General features: G+C 43.7%; 1 protein-coding gene across 1 annotated transcript in view; it reads left to right on the top strand.

Moving 5' to 3' along the window:
- The window catches only part of LOC732714 (histone H2A.1-like), an 81,173-nt gene that overhangs the window by 55,445 nt on the left and 11,444 nt on the right, over positions 1 to 14,284 (top strand). The window lies entirely within an intron of this gene.

Here is a 14,284-nt window from a genome sequence, read left to right as displayed (position 1 = left end):
CTTTCACGTCCAAAAGTGTGTTCTTTTAGGGGATTTGGCAAACAAATGGTCATCTCATTAACAAAACAACATATGGTTGACGGATGTAACCTAATTGAAGCTAACATTTTCGGCCAAAATAACAGGGCAGACCCTTAGCCTAACAAATCGAGCAATCAAAACCATATTTACCTCTGTACAACCATAGTTCATATACGAAGAACCTATCGAAAGGCCTCATGAAACCCTAATTTTGATCTGCCACTAACTTCACAATCCACGGCTAAAACCCTACATGCGCACCCCATTCGTGACAAAAAGGAGGGCCAAGAACCCTAAACCCTACCCCATAAGCACAATTGAGTCGGACGCACACTCTTTCCCAGAGCTAAACTGGACAGATCGGCAAGAGAAGGTGGTGACGACGGTGACATACCATACAGTGGCGGCGAGGCATGGTCCTCACGACGGGAGGGGGCAAGAGGGACGTCACGCGGGCCCTTGACAAACGGAGCAGACGGCAGCGGCTCGGCGGCCGACGGCGAGCTCATGGCGGCCATCACCACAGTTGGCCACGCCGGCAAGCTCGAGGTTGCACCTCGGCATCGGCGACAAACAAGGGAGCGGAGCGGAGCAGAGCAGGGGAGGGGAGCAACTCAGTCTGGTCTGACCAGGTGGATGGATAGGTTCGACCAGGTGGGCTGCTGTTTATTCTCTGGCGATTTTGCAAAAAGAAAACCCCGCATTCCACCAAATCGGTCAGCCCATAACGCGTGGAGATGAGCTGGCAGTCAAAGCCCCCGTGGACATGCCAATCAACCGCCAAATCATCACGTACGTAGAAGAAAACATATATTCGACCATAGATGACCACATTAGACAAGTTCAGTGACGTATTTTCGGGTATTTGTAACTACAGGGACTAATGTGGCCAACGCGACGAGTATGAGGGCCTGGAGTGAATTTTTCTCCCCCCAAAATGTGCCAGTTTGTCGAAGGACTCAAAGTATTTTCTGGTTTACTTAAATCTTAGGAAAGCCACGCTATTAAGAGGGGTTGAGGTTGCACCATTGTGGGGATCATGCCTAGTAAAAACCGTTCAGTGCCCGTCCCTGTCTTCGGGGTCCATTGGAGATGTTCTTAAAAGAAAACGATGCGAGTTGGTTTGGAGAGTGGAGTTCATCAATCGGGAAACAAGATGGCAGTTGGAATTCAGATGCAATGAAGGCAACATCATAGCGAAAGTACACCGAGCTCGTCGTGGCTTTAATGCATAAAAAGGCCTGGAGCTGCTCTGTTATGTACTAGATCAGAAACGCGCCTTGGCGCAAGGGTGCTGGTCACAACGCAATGGCTAGGTAGTGCATGCTCAATTTAGTAGGAAATCAAGTTTAGCACAGGTATTCAAACATGATACAATAAAATAAAAGGAAGAAGAAAAATTCACATGTAATAGGAGCAAAACACCATTGAGTTCAACATCGTCATGAAACTACAAGACAGTGTACATGTTGGGGAACGCGGTAATTTCAAAAAAATTCCTACGATCACGCAAGATCTATCTAGGTGATTGATATGTCTCCAACGTATCTATAATTTATGAAGCATTCATGCTATTTTATTATATGTTTTGAATGTTTATGGGATTTATTTACACTTTTATATTATTTTTGGGACTAACCTATTAACCGGAGGCCCAGCCCATATTGTTGTTTTCTTGCCTATTTCAGTGTTTCGAACAAAAGGAAATATCAAACGGAGTCCAAACGGAATGAAACCTTCAGGAGCGTGATTTTTGGAACGAACGTGATCCAGGAGACTTGGAGTTGAAGTCAAGGAAGCTTCAAGGTGGCCACGAGGTTGCCCCTCCCTACTGGGCGCGCCCCCTGTCTCGTGGGCCCCTCGAGGCTCCCCCGACGGACTTCTTTCGCCTATATATTCCCATATACCCTAAAAACATTGAAGCGAACAATAGATCGGGAGTTCCGCTACCGCAAGCCTCTGTAGCGACCAAAAACCTCTCGAGAGCCCGTTTCGGCACCCTTCCGGAGGGGGGATCCCTCACCGGTGGCCATCTTCATCATCCCGGCGCTCTCCATGACGAAGAGGGAGTAGTTCACCCTCGGGGCTGACGGTATGTACCAGTAGCTATGTGTTTGATCTCTCTCTTTCTCGTGTTCTCTCTATGGCACGATCTTGATGTATCGCGAGCTTTGCTATTATAGTTGCATCTTATGATGTTTCTCCCCCTCTACTCTCTTGTAATGGATTAGGTTTTCCCTTTGAAGTTGTCTTGTCGGATTGAGTCTTTAAGGATTTGAGAACACTTGATGTATGTCTTGTCGTGCTTATCTGTGGTGACAATGGGATATCACGTGATCCACTTGATGTATGTTTTGGTGATCAACTTGCGGGTTCCGCCCATGAACCTATGCATAGGGGTTGGCACACGTTTTCGTCTTGACTCTCCGGTAGAAACTTTGGGGCACTCTTTGAAGTACTTTGTGTTGGTTGAATAGATGAATCTGAGATTGTGTGATGCATATCGTATAATCATGCCCACGGATACTTGAGGTGACAATGGAGTATCTAGGTGACATTAGGGTTTTGGTTGATTTGTGTCTTAAGGTGTTATTCTAGTACGAACTCTATGATAGATTGAACGGAAAGAATAGCTTCGTGTTATTTTACTACGGACTCTTGAATAGATCGAGCAGAAAGGATAACTTTGAGGTGGTTTCGTACCCTACCATAATCTCTTTGTTTGTTCTCCGCTATTAGTGGCTTTGGAGTGACTCTTTGTTGCATGTTGAGGGATAGTTATATGATCCAATTATGTTATTATTGTCGAGAGAACTTGCACTAGTGAAAGTATGAACCTTGGGACTTGTTTCTACCATTGCAATACTGTTTACGCTCACTTTTATCATTAGTTACCTTGCTGTTTTTATATTTTCAGATTACAAAAACCTATATCTACTATCCATATTGCACTTTATCACCATCTCTTCGCCGAACTAGTGCACCTATACAATTTACCATTGTATTGGGTGTGTTGGGGATACAAGAGACTCTTTGTTATTTGGTTGCAGGGTTGTTTGAGAGAGACCATCTTCATCCTACGCCTCCCACGGATTGATAAACCTTAGGTCATCCACTTGAGGGAAATTTGCTACTGTCCTACAAACCTCTGCACTTGGAGGCCCAACAACGTCTACAAGAAGAAGGTTGTGTAGTAGACATCAAGCTCTTTTCTGGCGCCGTTGCCGGGGAGGTGAGTGCTTGAAGGTATATCTTTAGATCTTGCAATCGAATCTTTTAGTTTCTTGTTTTATCGCTAGTTTAGTTTATAAAAGAAAACTACAAAAAAATGGAATTGAGTTTGTCTCATACGCTTCATCTTTTTGATATCTTTCGTGAGAATGATGGAAAGGAAAATTGTGCTCAATTGCTAGAAGAAGAATGCATTAAAATGTTTGGTACTAGATCTTTGTATGATGAGCATGATTGCAATGTTGTTAGTATGAATTCTTTGAATACCCATGATGCTAATGATATGCAAAGCCATAAGCTTGGGGATGCTATGTTTGATGAAGATGATATTTTTAGCATCCCAAGTTTTGATATGCAAAGTTGTCATGATGATAGCATGCCTCTTACCTATGATGATTATATTGATGAAAGTGGGTTTGGAAGAGTGTCAACTTCAGGAAGTAGTGATCCCATTATTTTGGAGGATGTTAAATCTTATTGTGATGAATATGAAAGTGGATTTGGAAGAGTGTCAACTTTATTTAGTGATGATTCCACTATCTTGGAAGAGGTTTCAATCGATTATGATGAGAACGAAGTTGCTACTTATGATGATTATTGTGATGAAACTTATGCTATAAAAAGTAGTGATGATTATATTTATAAAACTTGTCATGATTATGATTCCCCTTTTTCTGAACATTACTCTTTTAATGTGGAAACAATTTATAGTATTCAAGTCTCTTATGATACTCCCACTTTTCCGAATGACAAGGATTTTGCTTATGTCGAGAGTAGTAAATTTTCTATGCTTGTAGATCATGAAAAGAATGCTTTAGGTGCTGGTTATATTGTTGAATTAATTCATGATGCTACTGAAAATTATTATGAGGGAGGAACATATGCTTGTAGGAATTGCAATAATATCAAGTTTCCTCTCTATGTGCTTAAAATCTTGAAGTTATGCTTGTTTTACCTTCCTATGCTAGTTGATTATTGTTCTCATAAGTTGTTTGCTCACAAAATCCCTATGCATAGGAATAAGGTTAGACTTAAATGTGCTAGTCATATGCTTCATGATGCTCCTGTTATGTTTCAATTCTTATCTTTTAGGTGAGCATCATTGTCATCATCATGCCTAGCTAAAAGGCATTAAAGAAAAGCGCTTGTTGGGAGACAACCCAAAACCTATCCTTACTGTTTTTGTGTGTCCACATGATTATGCTACTGTAGTAATCATGTTTTATAGCTTTTGTTTCAATAAAGTGCCAAGTAAGACCTTTAGGATAGCTTACGGTGATAGTTGTGTTGATCCTGCTGAAAATAAGAAACTTTTGCACCCAATAAATTAGTTTTGATAATTCACAGAAACGTGATTTTGATCTGATTCGTTTTGCTCTGGATTAGTACACAAATTTCTTAGGTCTTCCTAATTTGGTAGGATTTTTGGAGTTCCAGAAGTATACGTTTCATACAGATTACTACAGGCTGTTCTGTTTTTGACAGATTCTGTTTTCTATGTATTGTTTGCTTATTTTGATGAATCTATGAGTAGTATCGGAGGGTACGAACTGTAGAGAAGTTGTAATACAGTAGATATTAGACCAATATGAATTTAGAATGACTTCACAACAGTACCTAAGTGGTAATTTATTTTTTTATACTAACGAAGCTTACGAGTTTTCTGTTGAGTTTTGTGTTGTGAAGTTTTCAAGTTTTGGGTAAAGATTCGATGGACTATGGAATAAGGAGTGGCAAGAGCCTAAGCTTGGGGATGCCCAAGGCACCCCAAGGTAATATTCAAGGACAACCAAGAGCCTAAGCTTGGGGATGCCCCAGAAGGTATCCCTTCTTTCGTCTTCGTTCATCGGTAACTTTACTTGGAGCTATATTTTTATTCACCACATGATATGTGTTTTGCTTGGAGCGTCATTTTATTTTGTTAGTATTTGCTTGCTGTTATTTAGATTACTGTTTTGCATCTTTAGTTTCAATAGAAATGTCAAGGATAGCCTTTACCATGCTTATTTTGCTAGTATACATGTTGCTGTTTCAAAACAGAAAGTTTACCGTTGTTGCAAAAATTCCCTAGAAAAGTCAGAGAATGGTATAATGTTGAAACTTTTTGCATATTGAGCTCTGATAAATCTTATACAGTGTGGTATTTTTATTATAATTTTTTGAGTTAGGGAAGTATTGACACTCTTGCATTCTTTACAGACTATACTGTTTTGGCAGATTGCTGTTATGGTTGCATTGTTTGCATATGTTTGCTTGTTTAATGATTCTATTTGAGGATAGGAGTATTAAATATGCAGAGGAATTTGGTATGAAATGTTGAATAATAATTTTAGTGATTTGTTACAGTAGAAAATGATAAGGTTTTGCATTGGTTTATACTAACCTATCTCACGAGTTCTTGTTGAGTTTGGTGTGGATGAAGCTTTTGATAAAAAGAGAAACCATGATATGAGAGGAATTAAGGAGACACAAAAGTTCAAGCTTGGGGATGCCCAAGGCATCCCAAGATAATATTTCAAGAAGTCTCAAGCATCTAAGCTTGGGGATGCCCCGTTAGGCATCCCACCTTTCTTCTTCAACAACTATCGGTTAGTATCGGTTGAGCCTAAGTTTTTGCTTCTTCACATGAGTTGTGCTATCCTTGCAATGTCATTTTATTTTGCTTTGCTTGCTGTTTGAATAAAATACCAAGATCTGAAATTCTTAAATGAGAGAGAGTTTTTTTAAATGAGGCAAAAGACTTGCCATTTTCATTGATTAAGAAGAAGAGAATTGCCCGGTTAATTGACGGAAAACTGGGCTAAAACCGATACAACACAACCCACAAAGACATGGGCACCACCGACCAACCTGGCCACCGACATGGAATAGAAACCATGACGGCACATGCCAACAGATGGCCCCACGCGCAAGCAACCGACAGCTCCAACTTTGACGACGAGCAACACAAGAGAAATATGCAGGACTTGCGTCGGGAAGAACCGACTACCGAAGACCACGCCGCGACCCAAGCTCCTCTCAACGCCATCATTATTGCCAAACAGAAACCAGCGCCCCGCCTCAGCAAACCACGCGGCGAAGATGCCGCCATCGACGGCGAAGATGCCATCATCCTCCAATCTCTCAGTCGTGCTCGGCTCCGAGACGATGCCCCCAAAGAGGAAAAAGACGCGAAGACGCCTCCATCGCCCGATCCAGCGGATCTGAGGTTTCCCTCCGGAGCCCAAGCTGTTGGGAAGAGGAGGAGCACCTCCAAAACGACGCTTCCAAGAAAGATCGCGGCACCCACAGGCACCACCGTCGCCAGCTTCGGTGAAGACCGGAGCAAGGATTTCTCCCGGAGATGTCCAACCACCTGCCACCACCGATCGCCGCCCACTATCCACCACCCCTGCCGAGGTCGGCCTCACTCTGGCCACGGGATCCCATGATCCACCACGACCAGACACGCACCACCCCCTGGCCGAAGCCGCCATCACCACACCCAGGGTCGCCGCCTCGGAGCCCAAGAGCCACCATGTCATTGTCTTCACCGCCGGAAGGAGTCCGGCCAGGCCCGACGGCATGGAGCCCACATCGCAGAGCTGGAGGCAAGGGAGGGCCTGACCAGCCTGCGACCTCGCCCCAAGCCTTGCCTCGGTGGGCCGGAGGACAGCCAAAGCCGCCGCCAAGAGGCTACAGCCGAGCCACAACAGGTCTGAATCGCCGGAAGCCGGAGCCGCACGAGCGAGATGGAGCCCCCACAACCGCGTAGCCTCGACCCACCGCTGGACGTCACGAGGCCGCCGCCGTAGCCATGCCTACTCACCGCGCCGCCCAGCCCTCGCACAGCCGGACGAGCAGCCGCCGCCGTGGGGCTCGAAGCCCTGTTGGATCTGACGGGAGAGAAAGGAACGGCCATTGCCCTGCAGCCCCGGCGACAAAGACGGCCGCATCACCCCGCTGGCAGCAACACATAGCAGCCCCGACACGGACACCGGAGCTCTACCCCAACGAGGCCGCCAGATCGAGCGCCTCCCGATCCAGCACTCCAATCCAACTCGCAGCCGCCACCCACGCCAGCCAGCCACCGCCGCCGCAATCCCCGCCGCCAGCCGCACCACCAGATGCGACGACGCGGGCCGCGCCAGGCCAGGCACCACCGACCACCATCATCCGCCACGAGTTCTCCACCTCGCGAGCAAGCCAAGCCACCGGGCAGGAGAAGATCCCGCCGGCGGCGGCTCCGTGCGGGCTTTGCCCGCCGAAGGCTGCGGCGACGGTGAGAGGGAGGAGGAGGGAGGAGGAGGGAGGGGAGCTTTGGCCGGGGGGAGTTGGCGGCCGCCCGTGTCGCCCTGGGGAAGGAGCAACGTGGGGGCCGGGCTGAGAGCGAGTCTTCACATAGTTACACAATTATTTAGCTACTCATTGATCTTCACTTATATCTTTTTGGAGTAGTTTGTCATTTACTCATGTGCTTCACTTATATCCTATGAGTAAATGGTTGAATGAGTTGAATGTCATAAATCTAAAATTATATATTTTTCATTTGCTTATCCCATGGGGAGTAATGACTTCACATCTAAGAAGTAGAGGTTGTAAATTTATTGAAGGTTAGCAAGCATTGTATTGGTCACTTGAATAGTTCATGAAATAATATTGAAGGAAGAGAGATTTCACATATAAATATACTATCTTGGACATCTTTTATAATTGTGAGCGCTCATTAAAGTATGACATGCTAAAGAGTTGATGTTGGACAAGGAAGACAACGTAATGGGTTATGTTTTCTCACATCTCAGTTAAAGTATATTGTCATGGATCATTCAAACATGTTGAGCTTGCCTTTCCCCCTCATGCTAGCCAAAATTCCTTGCACCAAGTAGAGATACTACTTGTGCTTCCAAATATCCTTAAACCCAGTTTTTGCCATGAGTGTCCACCATACCTACCTATATGCGGTATTTACCTGCCGTTCCAAGTAAATTTGCATGTGCCAAACTCTAAACCTTCAAGTAATAATCTGTTTTGTATGCTCGAATCGCTCATGTAGCGACTAGGGGCTATCAGTATCTTCCATGCTAGGTGGGTTATTCTCAAGATGAGTGGACTCCGCTCATCATTCACGAGAAAAATGGCTGGTAACCAGGATGCCCAGTCCCATGATCAAAAGATCAAAATCAAATTAAAAATAATTAAAACAAAACTCCCCCAGGACTGTTGTTGGTATGGACGGTACCCCGTTGTTTCGGATGGCCGTGGAGTGTGATCATTGGTGGAGGGGGAGTAAAAACTTTACCATTCTGTTTGGGAATCACCTATAATGTATGTAGTATGGAAGATATTAGGAACTCTTGGTTGTTATGTTGATAATGAGATCATACCTCTCAAAACTATTTATCTCTATTTCAAAATCGAGCTCTGGCACCTCTACAAAATCCCTGCTTCCCTCTGCGAAGAGCCTATCTTTTACTTTTATGCAAGAGTCAAGCTGATCTTCAGCTTTCCTTTTTTCATTTTATCCTTTGGCAAGCACCTCGTGTTGGAAAGATCCTGATATATATATATATATATATATATATATATATATATATATATATATATATATATATATATATATATATATATCAGGATATATATATATATATATATCCAATTGGATGTAAGTTAGCATGAACTATTATTGTTGACATCACCCAAAGGTGAATACGTTGGGAGGAAACACTATAAGCCCCTATCTTTCTCAGTGTCCGATTAAAACTCCATAACCATAAGTATTGCGTGAGTGTTAGCAATTGTAGAAGACTATATGATAGTTGAGTATGTGGAGTTTGCTAAATCAAAGCTCTGACATGGACCCTTCCCGAAAATAAGATGAATTGTAATTGTTTGATGACTAAGAATGAAATTTGCTAGTTTTCAAGAAAGTTTATGGCCTATGCTTTAACATGTGAATAGCTTGTTACTTGATCGTGAGAAGTTTTATGAGATGAACTACTGTTATGACATATAATCATGCTAGAAAAGGTGATTGAAATTATCGTTGATCAAACTTGTGCACCTGCTAGCATTCACACTTCATAAATTCTTTCTTTTATCATTTACCTACCCGAGGACGAGCAGGAATTAAGCTTGGGGATGCTGATACGTCTCCAACGTATCTATAATTTATGAAGCATTCGTGCTATTTTATTATTTGTTTTGAATGTTTATGGGATTTATTATACACTTTTATATTATTTTTGGGACTAACCTATTAACCGGAGGCCCAACCCATATTGATGTTTTCTTGCCTATTTCAGTGTTTCGAACAAAAGGAATATCAAACGGAGTCCAAACGGAATGAAACCTTCGGGAGCGTGATTTTTGGAACAAACGTGATCCAGGAGACTTGGAGTTGAAGTCAAGGAAGCTTCGAGGTGGCCACGAGGGTGGGGGCACCCTCCCCCCCCTACTGGGCGCGCCCCCTGTCTCATGGGCCCCTCGATGCTCCCCCGACCGACTTCTTTCGCCTATATATTCCCATATACCCTAAAAATATCGAAGCGAACAATAGATCGGGAGTTCCGCCGCCGCAAGCCTCTGTAGCCACCAAAAACCTCTCGGGAGCCCGTTCCGGCACCCTGCCGGAGGGGGGATCCCTCACTGGTGGCCATCTTCATCATCCTGGCGCTCTCCATGACGAGGAGGGAGTAGTTCACCCTCGGGGTTGATCTCTCTCTCTCTCTCGTGTTCTCTCTATGGCACGATCTTGATGTATCGCGAGCTTTGCTATTATAGTTGGATCTTATGATGTTTCTCCCCCTCTACTCTCTTGTAATGGATTGAGTTTTCACTTTGAAGTTGTCTTGTCGGATTGAGTCTTTAAGGATTTGAGAACACTTGATGTATGTCTTGCCGTGCTTATCTGTGGTGACAATGGGATATCACGTGATCCACTTGATGTATCTTTTGGTGATCAACTTGCGGGTTCCGCCCATGAACCTATGCATAGAGGTTGGCACATGTTATCGTCTTGACTCTTCGGTAGAAACTTTGGGGCACTCTTTGAAGTACTTTGTGTTGGTTGAATAGATGAATCTGAGATTGTGTGATGCATATCGTATAATCATGCCCACGGATACTTGAGGTGACAATGGAGTATCTAGGTGACATTAGGGTTTTGGTTGATTTGTGTCTTAAGGTGTTATTCTAGTACGAACTTTATGATAGATTGAACGGAAAGAATAGCTTCGTGTTATTTTACTACAGACTCTTGAATAGATCGAGCAGAAAGGATAACTTTGAGGTGGTTTCGTACCCTACCATAATCTCTTCGTTTGTTCTCCTCTATTAGTGGCTTTGGAGTGACTCTTTGTTGCATGTTGAGGGATAGTTATATGATCCAATTATGTTATTATTGTCAAGAGAACTTGCACTAGTGAAAGTATGAACCTTGGGCCTTGTTTCCTACCATTACAATACCGTTTACGCTCACTTTTATCATTAGTTACCTTGCTGTTTTTATTTTTCAGATTACAAAAACCTGTATCTACTATCCATATTGCACTTGTATCACCATCTCTTCGCCGAACTAGTACACCTATACAATTTACCATTGTATTGGGTGTGTTGGGGACACAAGAGACTCTTTGTTATTTGGTTGCAGGGTTGTTTGAGAGAGACCATCTTCATCCTACGCCTCCCACGGATTGATAAACCTTAGGTCATCCACTTGAGGGAAATTTGCTACTGTCCTACAAACCTCTGCACTTGGAGGCCCAACAACATCTACAAGAAGAAGGTTGTGTAGTAGACATCAGTGACGCATAGCAACGAGAGGGGAGAGTGTGTCCACATACCCTCGTAGATCGAAAGCGGGAGCGTTTCAATAACGTGGTTGAGGTAGTCGAACGTCTTCGTGATCCAACCGATCAAGTACCGAACGTACGGCACCTCCATGTTCAGCACATGTTCGGCTCGATGACGTCCCTCGTGCTCTTGATCCAGTTGAGGACGAGGGTGAGTTACGTCAGCACGACGGCATGGCAACGGTGATGATGATGCTACCTGCGCAGGGCTTCGCCTAAGCACTACGATGGTATGATCGAGGTGTGTAACTGTGGAGGGGGGCACTGCACACGGTTGGGAGAGAAACTTGTGTGTTCTAGGGTGACCACCTGCCCCCGTATATAAAGGAGCAAGAGGGAGGCCGACCGGCCCTCCTAGGGCGCGCCCCACAAGGGGATTCCTACTAGGACTACTAATCCTAGTAGGATTCCACCAAGAGGGGGAGAGGGGGAAGGAAGGAGATGGAGAGGGAGAAGGAAAGGGGGGGCGCCCCCCCCCTCTCTCCACTAAGGCCCATGTGGCGCATTAGTTCCCCCGGGGGTACCGGTAACCCTCCGGCGCTCCGATTTTATCCGAAACTTTTCCGGAACACTTATGGTGTCCGAATATAGATGTCCAATATATCAATCTTTATGTATCAAACATTTCGAGACACTCATCTGGGACTCCTAACAAACTTCGGTCATAAAAACACATAACTCATAATACATATTGTCATCGAACGTTAAGCGTGCGGACCCTACAGGTTCCAAAACTATGTAGACATGATCGAGACACATCTCCAGTCAATAACAAATAGCGGAACCCGGATGCTCATATTGGCTCCTACATATTCTACAAAGATCTTTATCGATCAAATTGCATAACAACATACGTTGTTCCCTTTGTCATCGGTATGTTACTTGCCCGAGATTCGGTCGTCGGTATCATCATACCTAGTTCAATCTCGTTACCGGCAAGTCTCTTTACTTGTTTCGTAATACTTCATCCCACAACTAACTCATTAGTCACAATGCTTGCAAGGCTTATAGTGATGAGTATTACCGAGAGGGCCCAGAGATACCTCTCCGAAACACGAAGTGACAAATCCTAATCCCGAACTATGCCAACCCAACAAACACCTTTGGATACACCTGTAGAGCACCTTTATAATCACCCTTTTATGTTGTGACATTTGGTAGCACACAAAGTGTTCCTCCGGTATTTGGGAGTTGCATAATCTCATAGTCCGAGGAACATGTATAAGTCATGAAGAAAGCAGTAGCAATGAAATTGTAACGATCATAATGCTAAGCTAACGGATGGGTCATGTCCATCGCATCATTCTCCTAATGATGTGCTCCCGTTCATCAAATGACAACACATGTCTATGGTTAGGAAACAAAACCATCTTTGATTAACGACCTAGTCAAGTAGAGGCATACTAGGGACACTATGTTTTGTCTATGTATTCACACATGTAATGTACTTAGTTTCCGGCTAATACAATTCTAGCATGAATAAAAAACATTTATCATGAAATAAGGAAATAAATAATAACTTTATTATTGCCTCTAGGGCATATTTCCTTCAGTCTCCCACTTGCACTAGAGTCAATAATCTAGATTAAATAGTAATGATTCTAACACCCATGGAGCTTTGGTGCTGATCATGTTTTGCTCGTGGAAGAGGCTTAGTCAACGGGTCTGCAACATTCAGATCCGTATGTATCTTGCAAATCCCTATGTCCGTTCCGACACTTGATGATGGATGGAATTGAAGCGTCTCTTGATGTGCTTGGTTCTCTTGTGAAATCTGGATTCCTTTGCCAAGGCAATTGCACCAGTATTGTCACAAAAGATTTTCATTGGACCCGATGCACTAGGTATGACACCTAGATCAGATATGAACTCCTTCATCCAAACTCCTTCATTAGCTGCTTCCGAAGTAGCAATGTACTCCACTTCACACGTAGATCCTACCAAGACGCTCTGCTTGGAACTGCACCAACTGACAACTCCTCCATTCAATGATAATACGTATTCGGTTTGCGACTTTGAGTCATCCGGATCAGTGTCAAAGCTTGCATTGCCGTAACCGTTTATGACGAGCTCTTTGTCACCTCCATAAACGAGAATCATATCCTTAGTCCTTTTCAGGTATTTCGGGATGTTCTTGACCGTTGTCCAGTGCTCCACTCCGGGATTACTTTGTACCTCCCTGCTATGCTTATAGCAAGGCACACATCAGGTCTGGTACACAACATTGCGTACATGATAGAATGTATGGCTGAAGCATAGGGGGTGACTTTCATTTTTTTCTCTATCTTTTGCAGTGGTCGGGCATTGAGTCTGACTCAACTTCACACCTTGCAACACAGGAAAGAACCCTTTCTTTGACTGATCCATTTTGAACTTCTTCAAAACTTTATCAAGGTATGTGCTTTGTGAAAGTCCAATTAAGCGTCTTGATCTATCTCCATTTTGATACCCAATATGTAAGCAGCTTCTCCGAGGTCTTTCATCAAAAAACTCTTATTCAGGTATCCCTTTATGCTATCCAGAAATTATATATCATTTCCAATCAACAATATGTCATCCACATATAATATTAGAAATGCTACAAAGCTCCCACTCACTTTCTTGTAAATACAAGCTTCTCCAAAAGTCTGTATAAAACCATATGCTTTGATCACACTATCAAAGCGTTTACTCCAACTCTGAGAGGCTTGCACCAGTCCATAAATGGATCACTGGAGCTTGCACACTTTGTTAGCACCCTTTGGATCGACAAAACCTTCTGGTTGCATCATATACAACTCTTCTTCCAGAAATCCATTCAGGAATGCAGTTTTGACATCCATTTGCCAAATTTCATAATCATAAAATGCGACAATCGCTAACATAATTCTGACAGACTTAAGCATCACTACGGGTGAGAAAGTCTCATCATAGTCAACTCCTTGAACTTGTCGTAAACCTTTTGCAACAAGTCGAGCTTTGTAAATAGTAACATTACCGTCAGCGTCAGTCTTCTTCTTGAAGATCCATTTATTTTCTATGGCTTGTCGATCATCGGGCAAGTCCACCAAAGTCCACACTTTGTTCTCATACATGGATCCCATCTCAGATTTCATGGCCTCAAGCCATTTCACGGAATCTGGGCTCATCATCGCTTCCTCATAGTTCATAGGTTCACCATGGTTTAGTAATATGACTTCCAGAACAGGATTACCGTACCACTC

The sequence above is a fragment of the Triticum aestivum genome, chromosome 6B, assembly GCF_018294505.1.
Source record: "Triticum aestivum cultivar Chinese Spring chromosome 6B, IWGSC CS RefSeq v2.1, whole genome shotgun sequence".
Taxonomy (NCBI): domain Eukaryota; kingdom Viridiplantae; phylum Streptophyta; class Magnoliopsida; order Poales; family Poaceae; genus Triticum; species Triticum aestivum.
This window is presented reverse-complemented; position numbering and strand designations above follow the sequence as displayed.